Source organism: Miscanthus floridulus, chromosome 9 (assembly GCF_019320115.1).
Source record: "Miscanthus floridulus cultivar M001 chromosome 9, ASM1932011v1, whole genome shotgun sequence".
NCBI classification, from domain to species: Eukaryota; Viridiplantae; Streptophyta; class Magnoliopsida; order Poales; family Poaceae; genus Miscanthus; species Miscanthus floridulus.
In genome coordinates, this window is record NC_089588.1 from 50,435,290 (window position 1) to 50,455,420 (window position 20,131).

The 20,131-nt window shown below is 39.9% G+C and overlaps 1 non-coding gene and 1 pseudogene across 1 annotated transcript; one reads left to right on the forward strand and one right to left on the reverse strand.

The window, feature by feature from the left end:
- Positions 1-6,282: 6,282 nt before the first annotated feature.
- Positions 6,283-6,389, forward strand: LOC136484519 (small nucleolar RNA R71). The gene has a single exon (XR_010766041.1). It is a non-coding gene; the product is annotated as a small nucleolar RNA R71 (small nucleolar RNA).
- A 5,507-nt stretch (positions 6,390-11,896) lies between these two features.
- Positions 11,897-18,766, reverse strand: LOC136481900 (probable bifunctional methylthioribulose-1-phosphate dehydratase/enolase-phosphatase E1; annotated as a pseudogene).
- Between the last annotated feature and the right edge of the window lie 1,365 nt (positions 18,767-20,131).

A 20,131-nucleotide genomic window follows, 5' to 3' on the forward strand; every position in this document is an offset into this window, starting at 1 on the left:
ATTATGTTGCTATTTATTATGTTCCAAGTTTGCTCTAGTTATATGCTTGATATAGTTGTAATTGATGATAAGTGTATGCATATGTTCACAAAGCGCTTAGCCCTAGATGCGCATGGGTAAAGTGGTCGACATTATGTAAGCATGGTGCTTAGATATTGTTTACCTGCGGATGCATTCTGCACTCTGGGTCATATGGTAGATCGTGGATGTGACACTCTCATTGAGTCCTTTGTAGTCCACTCCCCGTTTATAGAGCAAGTAGAACACAGTTGCGAAGGGAGACAAGATCTGTTCTTGATCTTCTTTAGTAATGTTCCTTATGCATAGATATAGAGTTAATTATACTATGGATGCAGTGTATATACTTAGGTGTACAAAAGACTTAGTAAATAAGGAATGATTTAGGAATCTTTTGCTCTTACCGAATCTTCTGCCTAGCCATACTATATTTTATGAGTCTCTATTTCTATCTCTAGAATTATTATCAATGCTTCACACTTATCACTTATTTATCATTTGACTTACCCCTGCCATAGCATGTGAGTGGTTTTATCATAAGTATACATATTTGTCAATATCACTATGCCAACAATCCCATAGCTCCTCCCTATGGATAAAATATAAATAACGATACTCGGTATACTCCTGGGTGAAATGCTACAATGGTAATATTATCTGTGTGCTTGCAGATACTTTACTTTGACATATATAATTTTCTCTGAGTTTACAAGTGTCATTAATAATTACCAACTATGCATTTCTAGCATCATGCTAGGGATGACAACTTGGTAAAGAGTGATGCCAAGAAATATCAACAATGAACAAGGCTAGATAAGAGTCCTGTCCGGAGGACTTAAAAATCCGAACCCTCGTCGGGAGGTAAACTCGGTAGTTATCCATATTTACTTTTTAGCATTGCATAAATTATTTTTAATTAGCATATTTACTTTTCTGCATTCGCATTGCATTTAGAAAAGAAAATAAAAAAATCATTATTGCATTATAAATTTTAAGCCCCATGTGAATACTTTTTTACATTGTGTAAAAACCCACAAGAATATTCACCGTGGTGGCATAAAAAGAAAAATACCATGCATACATTTGGTTATATTCCATCATATCAGAAAATTCAAAAAAAATTAGAAAGACATTATACTAAAATTCTGCCAATTCAAGAATATTTCTAAATCCCAAGAACGATTAACCTCTGAACGGCTCATCACTAACCCCTTATCCAAATCTATTCCACAAGTTTTGGTGTTCTTGTTGGTATTTTGCAGGACGATATGATCAAGAGCAAGTTCACCCAGACATCTTCATCTCACTCCACCCGAAGTAAATTTTCCCGAACCGCTGCTACACCTATTGCACGAGGGAGCCCAACTTCCTGATGGAGGAGAAAGATATCTATTGGAAAAACTACTCTGAGAAGGATCACTCAACTTCAATATTCGACCACGCCAACAACCAGCTTGGGGGAAGGGCATCCCCCATGTACCTAGATAAGCATTTCTTTCCTTTTATTCTATGATTTCTAAGTTTGCTTTATAAAAAAAGATGCATAACTAAAAACAAAATAAAAATTTATCTTTGTGTTATTTATATATATTAGTAATGTGTGATCTAAAAATGAAAACAAAATAAAAAGTGTGTGTCTAGATTTCTTTAAGTTTGATTTTTAAGAGCTGAATAAATAGAATGGACTCTAAAGATAATCTCTTGAATGAAAATGATGAATAGTTGCTCTGTTGTAATTCCTTTTAAGTACCTAGTTTTCAGCCATGAATTCTCCCGAGTTTTGGATAACACTGTATTGATATAAGAATTTGCTCTAAACTTGAAACTCGTGGGTAGCATATGCTTGATCTAAGTATAGATAATTGATGGATATGATTTGAGAAGGCCTGAGCTGCTATTTATTTTGTTCCAAGTGATACTAAAGTTTCAAAGATTTATCTTTTGAAAAACATAAAAATGCCACATGATGAGTTCCTATATGACAAAGCTTGAATTCCTACCAAAGCCATACATGATACTTAGGCTAGGAAAACTTTCACTCATATATGCTGCTTGTTTTGCATTGAGTTTAGTCAAGCTTTGTTGACCCTTATGAGAGATTTGTCAAGCTCTTAAAATCAAGATCACGTACACACCACCCACATATGCACTACTCCTACACTGGGAGTAGGCGCAAAAACATGTCATTCCATTTAGATGCACCCAAAAATGTTTTACTTCTATACTAGAAGTAAATAGAAAAAACATGTCTGATAAATTTTACCATCCACTAAATAAATGCTCTAAAGTTCTTGTTGCTATCTCTCAAAAATTTTGTTGCAGAAAAGAGGCACGAGCTATGCAAAAGTTATTCATACAAAAAGAGAGAGAACAAAAAAAGGAAGAATTAGAAAAAAATAGACAAGTGTATGAGATATCTAAAACAATAGATACTCAGATGCCCGCCTAAAAAAAGAAATAATGAATAAGATAGCCCATATTCCCTTGCAAAGTATTTCCAAGTTTCAAAAGAGAGATATGTTTTCAAGGAGCATAGTAGAATTAGGTTAGCCACCATATATCCATACACATGCACATCTTGATTTGGTTGTCTGATTCAACTCTCTTTGTATCCGAGGTTTGACTTTACAATACATGCATTGCAAGTATGTTCTTTCATGCTTTTTCCACTCCTATGAGCTCCACATAAGCCTTAGTTGTAGGAAGAGAAAGGCATAACATCATTATTGCCTTGGTGAGGATCCATAAATACCACATATAATGAGAGATTTGAGAGTGTCATGCAATGAAAGCTCTAAGTTTTATTTTGAAAATCTATAAAAACTCTGGAATAATGGTTGAGCAAAGAACTTGAGACATAGTATTTGACTTGATCGTTCTCTCTTTCAATTGCTCAAGACCCAAGTGAAAGCTAAGAAGCCCACCTGTCACCCCCTCCTTCCTACGTCAGTTCTCCACCATCTTAGGGTTTGCATCTATGTCGTTCTTTCAAGTTAGTTTGATCCGAGGGCTCAGGATTGATGCTCCCCCCTATATATGCCAGCCCCTGTCACTCCCCCATGGCATAATCCTCCATCATTCAAGAAGTCAAAAACCCTGATCATCCTTAGAGCTCCACCATATTCTAGGGTATAGCTAGCTAGGCTAGATCTAGAGGGAGGCAAGCTTCACTAGGATTCCTTTGTAGATCGCGGATGTGACACTCCCGTTGAGTCCTTTGTAGTTCACTCCCCGAATATAGGTCAAGTAGGATCTAGTTACGAAGGAAGTCATGCTTTGTTCTTAATCTTCCTTAGTAATATCTCTTATGTGTAGACATAGAGTTGATCTTAGCCATGACTACTAAGTGTAATTGCAATAATCATAGTATGCTTTGACTTGTAATTAAGAATAACTTAGGAATTATTTCTCTAATTTTTACTTAGCCATACTAGTGCAATAGAAAGGAGTACTCTGAGTGACCAATGATCAGTTATTATTTACCATTCATATATATTTATCTCTTGACTTACCCCTGTTGTGAGTAGAATATTGGTTATGGTTTACTTCTCCATCATATGTATAAGTTATCAATATATTCCAACTGTCAGTCCTTCCTTGTGGTAAAAATATAAATAACGATACCTAAAATACTCTAGGGTGAAATGCTACAATGGTAAATTATCTATGTGCTGCAAATCCCTTCATATACATATTTGCATTCTCTCTAGTCACATAAAATTCTAAAGTACTTCTCAGTGTCATTCTAGAAGTAGAACTAGGTAGTACCAACAAGCATTTCTGGCATCATCGCTAGGGATGATAACTTACCAAAAGTGATGTTAAGAAATATCAACAACATTAGGTGGTTACTTACACAAGTGACAAGTTAATAAATACCAACAACAGGTTAGGAAATAAAATAGTTACCAATAAGTCGTCCAAGAGTTAGTCATCCAGGGGTTAATCGTTCTGCTTGCTAATAATTTTCTCTAAGCAAAATTTCAACAGAACTTCTACCCTTAATCTCTTTGTCTCTTCCTAATTTCAACAGCACTACTACTAATTAAATCACTAAGCTTCAGAATTGGAATTTAAAATTTCAAACTTAGAGGCTAGTTTGTAGTTGTGTTTGAGGCAGAGAGCAGCCAGGAGGTGGGATTTTATAGGCAGCAGCAGCAGGGCGGCCGACCCCCTTGGTCCCACTTGAATTGGCTCTCCACCAAATGATGCGTTGCTTCGAAGCTAAGTAATCCTTGGTGCTCGTCGGTGCAGATGCACCCAAAATAGCTAGTGGAGATAGTGTGATGGTGATGGTGGTGGGTCCCAAGTGTTTGTGGGTCCATATGCCTGTATTTGTATCGTATACACATATATATATGCTATGCAAAAAAAATTTATGATACAACAAAATATTTCTAGATATATGCATGGTATTTTTAAATTTTTATGCCTCCATGGTAAATATTCTTGCGGGTTTTTACACACTATAAAAATTACTCACATGGGGCTTGAAAGTTTTATAATACAGTGATGAAATTTTTATTTTATTTTCCTCATGTAATTGTGGGAAAGTAAAAATGCCAAAGTGAAAATAATTTATGTAACGTAAAAAGTAAATATGGATAACTACCGATTTTACCTCCTGGCGAGGGTTCGGAATTTTGAGTCCACCAAACCGGACTTCTCCGATCGCGTTTATTCCTTGGGTGCATCAATTGGTCCAAGAGATGGAGATCTTGATGGTTGCTCTTGCTTCTCTTACCACACCAATTTAGAGCATTGTTCCAGTCTTGGCTTGAAGACGAATTGTTCTTTCTTTCCGTTGATATGGAATTTGATTTCTCCAACTCTGACATCAATGTGAGCATTTGTGGTGCTCAGAAAGAGTCTCCCAAGAATGAGGTGTGTCTTTATGTCCTCTTGCATGTCAAGCACTACAAAATCCACTAGAACAAAGAAGTTTCTTATTTTTCGCTAGAATATTCTTGGCGATTCGTGCAGGGTAGCGAACCGATTGGTCAGCTAGTTACAGGCATATAGATGTTGGCGTGAGTGTGGAATAGTTGAGCTTGTCGAAGACGGCTTTGGGCATGACACTGACGCTTGCGCCAAGGTCACATAGTGCATTTTCAAAATTCTAATTCCCAATTGAACAGTCGATAGTGGGGCATCCTAGATCCTTCTTCTTTATTGGTGATGTGTTCTGGATGGCCGCACTACACTCCTCCATTAGTTTGATTACTTCAGTGTTGGGTAGTAGTCTTTTGTTATTCAAAATATCTCTAAGATACTTCGCATAGGTAGGCACCTGTATGGCATCTAGTAGAGGGATATTGATATATAGCTTTTGAATTACCTCCACAAACTTACCAAACTGCTCATCCACTTTGGCTTTTCAATTTCTATGTGGAAATGGTAGGAGGTTGGTGTCATGAAAATCTTGTAGCAATTCCTGTTCTGGTAGCTCAACTTCTTCAACTTCATCGTCCTTCTTCTCCTGCTGTACTGCTGGTGTCTTACCTGTCCTTGTTGGATATGGAGGATCACGAGTAGACTTGCCACCTCTTGTGGTTATGGTGTTGACCATTTCAAGGTTAGTGGCAAAAGGCAGAGCAGCTGCCAACAGAGCTAATTGTGATTCTATCTTTTTATTATATCTAGGTTGGTCTTTTATGGTAGAAAAAACTTTCCATCTTAATATTTATATTTTTTAAAACCTTATCATTAGAAGCAAGCTTTTTAGAAATGTTCTCATTAATCTTAGCCTATTCTAAGATCAAATCTCTCAGGGATAGCTATTTAGGATTAGAAGAATTATAGTAATTACCTGGGTACTTACCTTGGTAATTTGGCCATTGTGATGTTGTTGCCCCCATCCTTGTCTTTGTTGTTGTGGTCCGGAATTGTTGATTACCATGTCTATATTCTCTTGATATTCAGGGAAGTCAATCCCCAAATATTCTCCACATATGTTCTGGGCATTATAAGCATCTTGGATGACCTGACGATCTTTCTTGTAATTGGCTCGCTGTTCGAGCCAATTCATTAGTACGCCCATCTTGGTTGAAAGTACGCACACCTCTTCTAGTGCTTCTTCACTCCAATTACATTTTTGGATATTGACTTGAGACTAGCCTTGATTAGAGGCTATCTTGTCCATGAGAGTTTTAGCTTTTCCAAGGGTGAGTGACATAAATGCTCCTCCTGCAGTAGTGTCAAGTTGTTCACGAGCTTTTTGGGTTAATCCATGGTAAAAGCCTTGCATGAGCAACCAATCTTCTATTCCATGATGAGGACAATCTAAAATATATTCTTAGAAACATTCCCATGCCTCTAGAATGGTTTCTTCTTCCTGCTGTTGGAAGTTGGAAATTTTTCATCTTAAGGCATTGGTCTTGCCTATAGGGAAAAACTTTGCTAGAAAGGCCTTCGAACATCTTGCCCATGTGTTGATGTTATCTTTGTTGGTGTAGAACCACTGCTTCGCCCTTTCCACTAATGAGAATGGACACAGGCAGAATACTATGATGTCTTCAGTGACATCCTTGATGAAAATTGTGCTGCTAATCTCTAGAAAATTCTGGAGATGAGCACTAGCATCTTCATGTGCCTTTTCGTTGAATGGGTAGCTTGCACCATGTTGATGAGGCTTGGCTTGAGTTCAAACTCAAGGTTGTTGGATGTTGACGGTAGTTAACAACCATTATAAACCATCAACATAACATGTATAAGGGCATAAATATGATCACCAACAAAGGTCTAGCGGTTTAAACTAACAAATTCCACAAGTTTTGGTGAATCTGTATTTTCTGCAGGGTTTAACCAGAAAACCATCAAGGTAGATCTAGATGTCAGACTTAATCATGATTATCCATGGGATAAACAACTCTAGAAGGTTCTAGAGGACACCAGATGTGACCACACCGAAGCAGAGGGTGAGAAGCCGCCAGGTGGGACCGGCCGGTCCCACCTGCAGGCCGATCGGTCCCTGGCCCCACCTATCAGCCTCCGCCTCGCTAGGTCGGTTCTCCACTGCCTTAAGGATTGCATCTACACCGTTTATTCAAGTCGGTTTGATCCGATGGCTCAGGATTGATGCTCTAGCCTATATATACTAGCCCCTACCACCCCCAAGAGATCATCAAAACCCTAATCAAGTCATTGGAGAAGACAGAAACCCTAATCATTCTTAGAGCTCCGTCATACTCTAGGGCATAGCTAGTTAGGCTAGGTCTAGCAGGAGGCAAGCAATCTTCGCTTGGATTCCTGATCGTGTTAAGAGCATGGTTTGGTATAATCTTTGTACCCCTCTCTTTTGTATCTCTCATTACTTTTATATGTTTGCTACAATTGTTATGACAATATTATTCATTTCGCTTATGTTCCTAATTATCATATTCATCATCTACTTTGATTATATGCTTAGTATAGTTGGATTATCAATATATCCATGCATAAGTTTGTATATCGCTTGCTCTAGTGTCCACGGGGTGAGTGGTCGACATTGTGTAAGTGTGGTGCTTATATGTTCTTTACCTGCGGATACACCATATATTCCGGGCCATGTGGTAGATCACGATGTGACACTCCTGTTGAGTCCTTTGTAGTCTACTCCCCGAATATAGGACAAGTAGGATCTAGTTACGAAGGAAGACAAGCTCTGTTCTTAATCTTCCTTAGTAATATCCCTTATGTGTATATATGAAGTTGATCTTAGCCATATTGCTAAGTGTAATTGCACTAATCATACTATGCTTTGACTTGTAAGTAAGAATGACTTAGGAATTATTCCTCTAATATTCTACTTAGCCATGCTAATGCTATAGAAAGGAGTATTCTGAGTGATCAATGATTAGTTATTATTTACCATTCATATATATTTATCTCTTGACTTATTGTTGTTATAAGTAAAAGTTGGTTATTGTTAGTCTCTCCATCATGTGTATAAGTTATTAATATATTCCAACTGTCTGTCCTTCCCTGTGGTAAAAATATAAATAACGATACCTAGAATATTCTCGTGTGAAGTGCTACAATGGTATATTATCTGTGCGCTTGAAGATTCCTTTCATTCATATATATTCTTTCTAGTCGCATGAAATACTAAAATACTTCTTAGTGTCATTCTAGAAGTGGCACTAGGTAGCACCAACAAGCATTTCTCTCTAGGGATGATAACTTAGTAAAAGTAATGCTAAGAAATGTCTATAACATTAGGTGACTACTTAAACAAGTGACAAGTTAATAAATACCAACAAGAACTTCTGGCACCGTTACCGGAGAAGGTAGCTAGGCAAGAAGGAAATATTGATAAACTTATACCTATTGATGTGATCGAGATAACCATTGACCTTTGTTCAAACAGGCTTACCCTTGTTTTGTCTACTTTTATATCTTATGCAGGGTAATGTATGACCGGTTTTGACCTTTCGACAAACTACATTGAAGATCCAGAAGCATTAACCTGGAGAACAAGAGCCAACTCAAGAAAGTCTCAGCTTTAGAATCGAAAGACAACCAGACCAAGTGGAGCTTAACACTAGTTTTTGAAGCCATGGCTGACAAGACTCTCCATGAGTTCTCTGCTCCAACTATGGCCAACATCCGTACTAGACCAACAGTCAATGTGGGAGACAATGGATTTAAGCACAAGCCAGCTCTCATCAACATGGTGCAAGCCAAACAGTTTTGTGGAAAGGCACATGAAGATGCGAGTGTGCATCTCGAACACTTCCTGGAGATCTACAGCACTTTCACCATCAAAGAAGTGACCAGAGATGCCATACTACTTTGCCTCTTCCTATTCTCACTCTTGGGAAGGCGAAGCAATGATTCTACGCTAACAAAGATAGAAACACTACATGGCATAATTGCTCCACTACCTTTCTAATGAAGTTCTTCCCTACAGGCATGACCAATGCTCTCCGTGGGAGAATTTCAAAGCTTGGGGGTCCATGCCATCCCGCGCGCACACGTCCTCTCTCTTGCACTCGCCGCGCGTTCGCTCTATTTTCTCCGCACGGGTCATTAATTGGGCCGATTTACCTAGGCCGTTCACTTCCTTCTTAAAGAAGGCAGCAACGGGCGGCGTAGTTATTTTATCACCATTAATTATACCGCAATGATAGGTTGGTGGTCAAGTGCTAACTTGATTTTGATCTCCTTTCTCTAGAGCTAATTTTGATATAATTCCTTTGACCCTGCTATAAGATTTATTCTTTATCTTCTAGCAGGCTCAGAGACTAAGTGTGTACACTTCACCTTGCGGTGATTGTACTTATTTATTTTTCGGTTAATCATTCTCAGCTAAGCTGGGGACGCACTACATTTTTTGTTCCAAACTTGGAATTTTCTAGTTTTTTGTCCTGCCACTAGGTGCATTCTTCACCTACTGTTAGGCTCGGGGACTACAGTGTGTACACTGTACCTTGCGGTGAATGTACTGATTTTGTTCACAGTGTTAAGCGCTCGCACTGACTAAGTCATTGCTGATATTTATCTGCCCCTGTTTCTCTCAGATGACTAAGTCATAGGGGATATTCATCTGACTTCACTGAAGGCACCTAAGTGTGTACACTTCATCTAAGATGAAGAATTTTTAAAATTTTCTTGAGCTCCTGAAATCCTATTGGTGAGCCTTACTTGGCTAAGTTCAAGGTCTGTTGTCTAGTTAAACTGGTTGGCAAATATTTTTACTGGTCGACTGATCAGTTAAACTGGTCGACGTCCATTTCAACAGGTCTGGCAACTAGTTAAACTGGTCGGCTTTGATTTTCACCACTCAGGTCACTAGTTGAACTGGTCGGCTTTGATTTTCACCGCCCAAGTCATCAGTTAAACTGATCGACTTCATGCTAGACTTCTCGGACTTGATCAAGACGGTGTCACCAAGCGGATACAAGGCGTTCGGGGACTAGCTGTGGGGGGTCCAACCCTAGGTACCCACAGAGCAAGACACGGGCCGCACCGCAAGGGATGGTCTAGCCCACAAGATGAAGACTTGCGACTCACAGCACTGCTCGGCACACGCTGCAAGGCACCCTGGCGATATCCTAAAGATAGCATAGGATCTCCTAGGATATGTTAAATGTTAGATTCCCTGTAAAGATTATCTCTTACCCGATTAGACCTAAACCTGATTGGCATGTAACCCTACCCCCAGACTATATAAGGTAGGTAGAGGACCCCCTCAAAACATATTCAATCATTACGATAGCCAATACAAACCAACAGGACACAAGACTAGGGTTTTACGTCATACTGATGGCCTGAACCTATGTAAACTTGTGTCTCTATTTGCCATCTCGTTCCTATTCACACGCACCCCTCCGTAGAATCTACCATCATGGGCATACCCCTCGGTGGACTGTCAAAGATATTCTGTCGACAACCACTCCCTTGAGAACTCAAGAACACCTTCCACTCACTCCCTTGCTTGAAGATTGATCAAAAGTGAGATTAGGGAGAAATCTAGTGCATTTTCTTAGAGTTTGCAACTAGTGACACTAGTTTATCATTGGGTCTGCAGATTTCTTATTACTATTGGTGGTTACCGCCACCTAGACGACTTGAATCATTGAGGATTGTTGAGCAACTTGTTAGTGATTGTGGGGTGGCTTCGATTGATTGATTTATGAGGGGTACTGTGCTCACCCCATGGGAGATCGCGAAGAGCAACTCTAGTGGAATGTTTGAGGCTAGTTGGAGTGCTCTCGGTTGATTGATTTCTTGCAGCACCTAACATTGAGTGTCAAGATTCAGAGCTTGCTTAGCGCCAAAGACCTTGAGACTCGCCTCAACGAGGACTTAGGTTGCCAGAAAAGCAACTAGGCCTCAGGGAAAATCTTTTGTCATCTCTTGCCTTGTTGGTTTGCATAGTACACTTATGCTTTACATATGAGCACTTTGCTTGTGTAGTTGTTGCTTAGTCATGTTGATCTCTAGTAGTAATTGTAGCTTTAGTGGAGTAGAGTAGCTAGTTTAGTTGTTTTACTAGTTTATCTCAACTAGAGTAGTTGCTAGTCTTGTGTGGTTGGGTGCTTTAGTAGTAGTGCTAGTCATGCTAGTAGATTTAGGAGGCTTGCTTTGGTGTATTAGCAACAATGGCGCTCTAGGATTATGACAATGCATGGTCTCCCTCCTGCCAATCTATCACTGTGTCATCAGGACTGTGACAACAACCCTCCCATGCCTATTGCTACATCATCAGGGCTATTACAACAACCCTCTCCGCATATTTATGAGATCGGGTTACAAGACTGAAAGGTCCTAATGGCTAGAGGGGGGGTGAATAGCCTAATAAAAACTTCTATAAAATACTAGAGCAAAGTGTTAGACAAATATGAAGTGAAGCTTTTTGCTCTAGCTCTACTTAAAATTGTAAGGCACCTACACCAACAATTCTAGTTGCTATGATCATTAGGCACACAAGAGAGGCTAAGTCACTACTAGACTAAACTAGTGAGCTAGCTAAACAGCTAAACAAGTTAACTACAACTACACTAGTTACACTAGCTAGCTACTCAAGCTACCACTACTAAAAGTATATGAGAAAGTAAATGCAAGAGAGTGGTAGGGAGTGTGATACCAGCGAGGCAAGAGATGATCAACAAGAATACCAAGTGAACACCAGGAGAAATCCAATACACAATTGACACAAGATTTTTCTCCCGAGGTTCACGTGCTTGTCGGCACGCTAGTCCCTGTTGTGTCGATCGTTCATTTGGTGGTTCATGAGCTAATTGGCACCATGCCAAGCCCTACACTAGGGCGCCACAAGAACCAACCCATAAGTGAGGATAACTCAATGACACGAGCAATTTACTAGAGTTATATTTTGGCTCTTCGCCAGGGAAGGTACAAGAACCCTCATAAATCACTGGGAGATGGCCACGAACAATCACCAACTCATGCCAAAGCTCCTCCGCTGCTTCAAGCCATCTAGGTGGCGGCAACCACCAAGAGTAACAAGAAAACCGTAGCTCAAACGATCCCCAAGTGCCACTAGATGCAATCGCTTAGGCAAATACACTTTGGGTCACTCTCAATATCACTATGATGATGAATCAATGAATGAGATGAGTGGGAGGTGTTTGCTTAGCTCACAAGGATGTATCACTGATAAAAATATGCAAGAGAGTGAGCTAGAGCCGACCAACAAATATTTATAAAGCCCCAAAAGAATAGAGCCATTATACCCTTTCATTGGGCTCTCTGTGAGGTGACCGGACTCGCCTATGCAATTGACAAGACTCACCGGTGCCAGAGTTCGGTCACCAGATCGCCGCCACGTGTCATCGCCGTTTCGATCCCAACAGTCATCTCACGTACACGCGCTTGCTTAAGTTAGGGCCAGACTCGCCTGTGCGTGACCGGACTCTCCTTAGCCGAGAGTCTGATCTGAACACAAAGAGGTCCATAACGTGAAATTCTTGACCAGACATGTCCTGTCAATAGTGATCGGACTCGCTACTAGGTCTGGTCGCCTACTGCATGCTGTGTCGGCTAAGGAACAGTGCCAGGGGCACGTCAAGTCGCGCCCCCGCACCTGGGTCCGGTCCTGCCCTGCTGCTGCGCTGCCTCTGCTGCTCATGACCGGACTCAGCGCCACGGGTCCAATCGCGCCTCTGACAGGGTCCGGTCCAGCTAGCCGATCTGGCTGAGACCAAGGGTTAGGCACCGGACTCGTGTCCTCAGGGTCCGGTCACACCGAGACCTAGAGTCCGGTCCTTCTGAACTTCTTTTTATTTTCTAACACTTGAACCTCTTCACTCTTGCTTTCAAGTTGTTAACGACAAAGAGTCTCACCATAGTGCACGTGTGTTAGCATTTCTCCAACCATTTTTCAAGGGTTAATTGTTAGCACACTAGGCCCTAATGCATATGCATGATCAACTTCACCTAATGGCACTTGATAACCGCTTAACCATTATTTTCCCCTCTTCATAGTACGGCTATCTATCCTAATCACACTCACACCTCTATGGTGTCTTGAGTGCCAAAACAAAAACCTATTTGATACATTTGCCTTGATCATCCTTGGTTTTTGTTTTTTTCTTTCTTCTTTTTCAAGTTGGAGAACTTGATCATTTCTTTTGGTCACCTCCATTACCATGACCATCATCTAGCTTCACCACTTGGTGTGTACCACCCTAGCTCAATCACAACACTTAATGACAAGGGTTAGTACAAAACCAAATTAGGGCTTTCAAAGACTCTGACTCCAACTCTACCCTAATACTCTCAAAGTTCTAACGTAAGAAAACTCATACGTAATAGAGTTGGAAACATTCACAAAGAAGCGTTGCTAACTTGCAAGTTGCAGCAGTCAATAACACTTACATGCTTTAGTGCAATTATTATCGACCAATCATAAAATTTTGGTATTTACCACATGTGCATTTTAAAATATCCACAGTAAAGTAGTTTAAACAAGCATAGCACCATCTAAATAACAAACTCCAATAGGATTTTAAAATTTTAATGCTACAGCTCCACGAAATAACTCTGGACTACCTACCACTTCTTAATTTATAAATAAATTAGTGATAGGAAAACAGAGTTTAAGTTAGCAGAGCAGTGTAATAGTACATCGATGGTAATAGGACTCAGATTCTCTTCATTGTAATGCAGGAAGGCAAAAATAACAAAATGAAGTCAGCCCTCTCACTGTAACAAATATTATTATCTTATTGCAGTGGAGCTGCAAAACAATCATCGGCTGGCATAGAGACGCATAAATAGATAATGCACACTTACGAGTTTTCAGTTTATTATTTCTCGTGTTGTGCTGCCGTGTTGAACCATGAATTATTGAATTTGATATGGTGCATTATTAGCCAGGAGGCCAGGAAGCATTCTAGAACCCCATATTCCTCAGATCTCACTGAATGATTTGATAGTGCGGAAACCATGATTCTCAGGAACCGAAGCATTTCCCTGACGGATAGATATTACCACCTCAAAACCTGAAATTCGGTGCTAATTTGATATTAATGATACAAGACCATATTTCAAAACTGCATGAAAAATGCAAGTTTATATCAAACATATGAGTTAATGACTATTTCAGCATTTTTCATATTTCACATGACCATAAGACACAAAAACTTGAAGATACCATGACATGATTACATAATTAGCACCGCACAAAGTTAAAAACTAAATAAATATTGTGCAAAAACAGAATAGATCTGAAATGGCCCGGAGGACGTGGGAAGCACATATACACGATTTGGTCTGCACAAGTTCAATATTATAGAGTGAACTAGTAATTACCAGCGTTTTTTGAGCAATGGCTTCTTGGAAGACATCAGTTATGAATAAGATTTGAGATGGATTGTCGACCCCAAGTGACTGAAAGATCTCAAAATAGTCCCTAGTTTCCTCTTTTGTTCCTGTATGTACAAGTTTAAATCAAAATTTTTGCATCAACATTTGATTGTAAAGAAGAATGGAACAAGGGATGCATTGCTAAATAACTACCTGAATCTGTTTTATTTCTGTGTATGAAAGAGAATGAAATCATTTTCTTTTCTTTTATGTTGACTCATAGGCAAATGGAAGGAACAAAAATCAGAGCTTACCCGATACGTGGTGTCAAAATACCCACACAGGAACTTTCTCAGGTCACCATACATTGTATTGCCAAATAGAAGCCTTTGTGCCTCTCTACTGCCACTTGAGTATATGTAAACCTATTGAAAGTATATATGATTTAGCTCCATGCGAAAATGTGCTAGCTGTTCTAGACCCTTGCCCCTGCCCTAATCCAAGAAAATGTGATTACATACTCTACAAATTTGGGAATGTGAATTGTAATGTCGCAGTTCTGGATCTTTACCGCAGAAGTGCATTTGTTTTCAACTATGAGTGACTAAAACAGTTTGGCAATGTATAATGTTACAATCTCAAGGTTCTCATGAACAAAGTCGCTACAAAAAAACAAAAGCAATGCCTGAATAGTTATGGGGCATCAATTAGGGGCCCAGGGGCCACAAGATCAATTAGAAGGATTTGATCAGTTAAAGATAGGAATAGATTTGGGTCAATTAGAGATAGCATTGGATATGATTTGTTATGATTTGATTGGGCCTTCCTTAGGTGGCCAGGAGTCCTCTCTATATAAAGAGAGGTGATATACCAAGAAGGAAATGAATGAAGAAAGAACAAACAATCAATTCCCCTAAATACTCTAGTCCCCCTCCACGCCGACTTTGTCCGGCCATCTTCCTGACAATGGTTATCCTCCAATGATCTAAGGATCATAACAATAGGACTTATACAATTCACATGTGTGTGTGAGCAAAATGAATACCTTTATGTTCCTAGAATGCCAGTTCTTTAGTGCCTCGGGAACATCCTCAAAGATGACTCCTTGTATTTCCTTCTTTTCAAATCCAGTCCTCCATATATGACCCTTAATATAGAGAATTAGAGTAGTTGAAATATAACAAAATTGGAAAATAAGCAAAGAATGTGAACTGTAAACTAGGGTACCTGAAGTTGTTTCAGTGATGTAATCTTCTGGTCTGCTTTAATCATCGATTCAACATTAGAGACCAACGAATCGATAACCTCTTCTATGCCAGCCTCATCAGGTGGAACTGGCACAGCCCCAAGAATTCTGTTACTTAAATCATCTTCAATCTGAATAGTTGGTCACTATTAGTTAGAATATGAATAAAACAAAATAATCTGTGGAAACTATCAGTTTCAAATAAAAATTGTTTCTGCTGGCACTTATACAGCACAAACCTATATTGTCTTTGTTACTCACTACTTACTTGGATGCGCAATAGTTTGATGTCTTCTTTGGTTTCTTCAGAATCAAACGTAGAAGTCAGATGTTTTCGTACATTATCACGGGCATAAGGGAACATAACATCAGTCACGAATGATATTGGAGTGATTGTGCCCTCAATGTCAAGTACAACACACTGCTACAGCAAAAAAAGAAGGGTCCAGTTGAAGAGAAGAGACATGAAAAAAAGAACTTTCGCAAAATGTTAAGGAAACAGTATGAACAATACAGCTTTCAGAAAATTACATGAGCAACAAACACAAAAAGTATGACAGCACGGTGTTCTCAAAAAATTTTAGAAACAATGAACTGAACTAACCTTGGTGATTCAGCAGCATGATCCTCCATTAGAAATTCCAGGGCTCAAAATTCTGCGTGGTCTCTTTGCTATTGGACCATGTTCAGGAGTTGTCCAATCAATACCTAAATGATAGAGCTTGATGGCGGCATCTAAAAGATAATGATAACTTTCAGCCTGAAACGTGAAGCCATAGCATGAAGTAAAAATCTCAAGCAGTGGATGTTCATAAGAAATAAAGAAAGTTGTGGTGAGTGTTCATCGAAGAAATGGTAGTCGGCAGTCAACACCTGGAGCATTTGAAAACTCAGACAGAAAACATACCTGTGTCTTGGCACTGATCCAGGAGTCACCCCACACAAATATTCCATGGTTTCGTACAAGGACAGCTGTTGCCTTTGGGTATGCTGCAATCTGTTAAATAGTTCGCGTCAATTGCCTACATATAAAATCTATATAGTGTTGCAGAAAACAAATAAGGGGGCAATTCGTTTCTGAAGATGGGTAAACTGTCATGATTTTTGCAATTAGAAGTTGTTAGCAACAATGAACAATTAGTCAGTCATGTTTTAACATTTATTTATTTTTTTCTCGAATGCGCAGATGTTTTAACATTTATTACTATAATAGATTATATTTCATAGTACTTCACTAAAAGAGCGTGAATATGCCTTTAATCCCTAAGTGCCTGTTTTTGGTAATTCAGATCCTTACACCTAAGCCCAGTGATGGAATGATATCTGTTTCTAAGAGCACCATGAGAACTGAAAACTCCAAAATGACAAGATTGTACTTTGAACCTACACATAGTATCTCTAGGGATGGGATGGAGATGATTTAGAAAAAGATATTGACAACATACCACCTCACTTAAGGAGTCAGTGAGCTCAAACTCATAAGGAGTGTTCTCGATGATAGGAAAAACCAATTCATCACGGTAGCCATGGCCTTTGATTGCTTTAATCATTTCCATATGCATCATCTGCATTAAACTCAGCATAGTAAAATAATAAAGTTTTTCTGTACAAAAATTACTTTAGCAATTAATACAACATTAAGAAGGGCGGGCCTGGTGCAAGCAGTAGAGTCTTACCGCCTGTGACTGGAAGGTCCCGGGTTCGAGTCGCGGTCTCCTCGCATTGCACAGGCGAGGGTAAGGCTTGCCACTGACACCCTTCCCCAGACCCCGCACAGAGCGGGAACTCTCTGCACTGGGTACGTCCTTTTTTTTAATTAATACAACATTAAAATATAATCAGCATGTAATAGAATCTTCTACAAATTCTAGTTTGGATATCATACATCATCATCCGCCAACTAGTGTATGACATTGCTGACAAATCAATCAACACGTCACTGTCTTCTCAATCTCCCTCCTTTTTTTAGTTCTTTCTCAATAACTTTGTTAGAACTCCAAAGTGGGTATAGTATTAATGTAGCACCTTTGTTTAGTATTGTAGCCTATTCCATCAAATTTTAGACAACACATTAAACTATTAAGAACAGAAATGGGGTTTTGACAACCTCGTAAAACACCCACTCACTCAGGTCTTACGTGGAATTGAAACCCTTGACATGGAAATGAAAATTTGATAAATATCCAAATTCACATATTAGGGAATCCTCTTAATGAAACACATGTCAACAGACACGTTCTAAAAAAACATATTTAGGGAAGATAGAAAAGGAGGCTTGGGCAAGGGGATTCACCCTGAACTCCTTTGCACCAGGATCAAGCAATGACACGAGGCAAGTCTCTATTCCATGGCTGTGAATTACTGCCCCAGCTCCTCTCATCAGATATGCCTTCAAAACACCAAATTCCAAAAAAGGAGATTAGATAGGATAGTGAAATAAAACGATCTGATGCATCAACAAAAACTAAACCGAAGAGCATCACAAACTTTCATGAACAGAGGTGCACAATCTGTACACTTTGGCGGCTTGTTTGGCCATGGCTTTGCTGCTGGTGCAGAGAGCACCTTCCCATCTGCAGAAAACACATACATGTCCTCTGCCGCCATTCTCTCCTTGTGCACACCTGGCAAATGGAAATAGCAGAGATATTCAGTGTGGTGCTAGAAATCTTATATATTCTTTCAGAATTTCGACACTGCATGTCAACGTCAACCCTCATGTTCGTTCAATGTACTGTATTATCCAAAACTGGACATTGCAGAGTAACATTACATATACACCTGAATAGCACAAGCTTTATTTGTGAGCTCACTTGGTAACTAAAACTTAGGTTAGTCTCATAACAAGTATGTAATTGCTGTTATAAGCTTTTCCAGTGAAACAACGTCGTAAAGTAGTTTCTGAATTTTTCATGCGGATTTCGTTGCAGACTCTAATTTTGAATTGGAAACAGGAAACATATAGCCGGCCTGCGGTCCGGAAATTGGAATGAAACTGGTTACCGGAGGGCGACATGACGATGAGGCGGTCGGCGAGCGGCACGTCGGGGTCGTGGACCTTGACGGTGATGCGGCAACCGGTGCCGGAGACCCACCCCGGCGCGTAGAAGAGAAGTGCCGGCACAGCTCCGCCACCAGCTCCCGCGCCTCCCGCACCGCTGGCCCCGCGAGGTACGCCTCCGACCGCGACGTTTCTCCGCACGCCATGCCTAGCCCTTGCCTAGTCGCCTGCTCTTCCTCCACTCACTGACGCCGGCCGGCTGTTCTCGCCTTGAGATTGGTCCTCACCTCCCCCTCTCCCATATTATTTGTCGTTTCCGTTTTTCGTGCCACAAATTTAACTCGATTGGTAGAAAATACATACAATATTTGTATCTCTAGATAAATTTATTAAAAAACTAGATTCAAAGATCTTTTCAATAATACTAATTATATATTATAAATATTAATATTTTGTAATATATATTTTATCAAAATTATTTCTCAGAAAGCGAAACCGACAGATATTTTAGAATGGAGAGCCCTTCCCTCTGCTTATTTTTTTGAACGATGGGCGGGCTATTAATTGCGTTGATATGCAACCTGGGCCCACACGTCAGTAGCGTACCTGCGGGGATCTGGGGAGTGGCGATGGCCATGGTGGAGGCGGTTAGTGGGATGGGAATAAGCGGACAGGACATACTCTCCCTCTGCGATGGACGGTGCTGTGTCGGATTATACGGATATTACTATATTAGCACCACTGGCAAATAAGCAATCGTCCCGACAACAGAGCTAGCGAGTAGTATAGGTTACTGTTGAGTGGTAATGGATCAGAATCTACCTCCATATATACAGCCTGTTTGGTTGGCTGGTTCATATGGTTGCTGGTTCGTGAGGAAATACTGTTGGCTGGTTTGTGTGAAAGAAAAATATTGTTCCGGCTAGAAATTTACGATCGTTTACGACGAAACAAACAGCCCGATAAATGGGAAAGTCCAATTAGAATCAGGTGGACGATCCAACGTCCGATCCAAATTCCAATAAACTGCTTTAAGGTGTGTTTGGGGCCGCATTTTCTACGGTGACAGCCAAAACAAGCGAAAAATCATACCAAATGTCCCATGGTGAGAGCGATTTTTTTCACCACACACGGCATCCGCACCGCGAAAATGAAGTGGAAGTCGTGTTTCCCGTGCCACGGTGGGACGACCATAGTACGCATACGGCACCGCGTGGTCCGCAGATGCATCCCAACACACGCCCTTCAAGTCTAAATCCCTTAAAGTCTAAATCCATCCATATCATGTCTAAAGCTAGACTTCAGAATTTAAATCTCACACTCACACGTTAGAATTTTAGCAAAATTGATTGAAATTCGTTTGAAATGACTCGGTATGAAAGTTGGGTATATATATACATGTAGGTCCCACGTAAAAAGTTGAACCCTAAAATTAAGAATAAATTTGTTGCGAATTTTGATATTTGCCAATAGACACTACTTAACGTTGTCTTTGCTAGAGAACACTTTTCGGTTGTGATAATTAGCTCTTGAACAATATGTCTATTAAAATAATACTTCTTCCATCCGAAAAATGGTAGACATAGGGCGTGTTTGTTTGCCTAGACGTCACC